We start from the raw sequence: 2,036 nt of genomic DNA, 5'->3' as shown, positions 1-2,036 counted from the left end.
TTTTGTTTCTGGAAACCACTAGGTATTTATTTTTGCGTACATGTGAACTGAGTAGGGCAAAAAGGAGATGTAAGAACAGAAAAAGAGCTGAGAGAGGGAAGTACAGGGGACACACTTTCAAGTTAGCTGCTTTCGGCCACTAAGCCAGGGTTCCCATTGTCATCTGCACGACCAGAGCCGGCTGTCAGAAGGCCTCTCGGGACACTCCTTGAGAGCCCCGGAGTCTCCTGAGTCTCCGCAGGGCCCTCTGCAGAGCGCAGGCCACGTCCTTGTTCCTCAGGCTGTAGATGAGCGGGTTCAGCATGGGCGTGAGGATCGTGTAGAAGACGGAGAAGACTTTGTCCTGCGCTGGCTGGTGGCAAGCCTGCGGCACCATGTAGGTGTACATGGCGGCCCCGGTAGAACAAGGTCACCACGATCATGTGGGAAGAGCAGGTGGGGAAGGCCTTCCTCCTCCCCTCGGCCGAGCTCATGCGGGACAGCGGCCAGGATCCACGCGTAGGAGGCGACCACCACCGAGGACGGCGTCAGCAGCATCAGCACGCAGCACGCGTACATCACCGTCTCATAGAGCGCTGTGTCCGGTGCACGCCAGCCTCAGCACCGCGGGCGCCTCGCAGAAGAAGTGGTCGATCTCCCGGGAGCCGCAGAAGCGGAAGCTCATGGTGATGGGCGTGAGCAGGAAGCCGTCCAGCGAGCCCCCCAGCCAGGAGCCCGCGAGGATCAGCCAGCAGACGCGGCGGCTCATGAGCACCGGGTAGCGCAGCGGGCTGCAGATGGCCACATAGCGGTCGTAGGCCATGAGGCCCAGCAGGAAGAACTCGGCGCCCACCAGCGTCAGGTAGAGGAAGTGCTGCGCCGTGCAGCTCGCGAAGGAGATGGTCTTCTGGCCCCGCAGGTAGTCCACCAGCATCTTGGGCACGATGGTGGAGATGCACAGCATGTCGATGAGTGACAGGTGGCTGAGCAGGAAGTACATGGGCGTGTACAGGCGCGCATCAGCGCGGATCAGCACGACCATGACCCGGTTGGCCGTCAGAGCCGTGAAGAAGACGACACAGATGACCGCGAAGACAAGGCCCCCAGTTTCCTCGGTGCCGAACAGCCCCCCGAGGGTGAAGTCCGCGAAGGACACGTTGTCCCCTGCTATTGAGGCTGCAGTGGTGGGAGTAGCCAAATGTCTTCCAGGTAGAAGGGTGGCATTTCTCAGGGAATTAAAACAAGAACATTCGGATTAGAAGTCAAGCATCAGACTTCTAAGAGATGGAAGAAACAGTCTAAAATGGCTTTCTTAATAGTTCAGAACTGATAAGCAACAACTAATCTGTATCTGAATATTAATCTATACTGATTTTTAGTAAATTTGATCATTATTAAGCCATAATTCATTAACTATATTGGACAAGATGTCAGCAGATACTACTATATGACGATAATACTTGTAACAGTAAAGATGTAACCTATGCTCTGCAGCAACTGAGTGTACCATGGTTGTCGCTCCCTCTGTGTGTGTATGTGTGTGTGTGTGTGTGTGTGTGTGTGTGTACACATGAGTGTGAGCTCATGTTAATACAGATCAACTGGGACTGTTGTTAAACGCCCCTCAGTCATGGTCAGCATAACCATCATCTTCAAATCATCTTTATCTGCCTGTGAGTTGTCTGTCTGCCATTCAGCCACATGGGTGGTAATCTCCCACTCAGTCCAGGAGTTATAGTGTACATCTTGAAAGTCACGGGAGTCACAACCTACATTTTGAGGGTCACAGGAGTCACAGGCTACATGTTGAGGGTCACAGGAGTCACAGGCTACATGTTGAGGGTCAAGGAGTCACAGGCTACATCTTGAGGGTCACAGGAGTCAAAGGTTCCATCTTGAGAATACACTTAGTGTCAGTTCACCCATGTTGTGGGCAAATTGTGTGGGATAAGTGAATGGGAGAATGTGAATCACTCTTGCAAATTCAGATGCAAAAGGATCATCCACTATAGGAGACTATTGCTAACTTTTCTTTGTTTATTTTTAAGACAGAAATG

The 2,036-nt window shown here is 52.5% G+C and overlaps 1 pseudogene; it reads right to left on the bottom strand.

The window, feature by feature from the left end:
* LOC144367301 (olfactory receptor 2T1-like) lies at nucleotides 1-1,234 on the bottom strand (annotated as a pseudogene).
* Nucleotides 1,235-2,036: the final 802 nt, after the last annotated feature.

This window comes from Ictidomys tridecemlineatus, chromosome 1 (genome assembly GCF_052094955.1).
Source record: "Ictidomys tridecemlineatus isolate mIctTri1 chromosome 1, mIctTri1.hap1, whole genome shotgun sequence".
NCBI lineage: Eukaryota > Metazoa > Chordata > Mammalia > Rodentia > Sciuridae > Ictidomys > Ictidomys tridecemlineatus.
The sequence above is the reverse complement of the archived record's forward strand: the minus strand, read 5'-3'. Positions and strand labels throughout refer to the sequence as shown.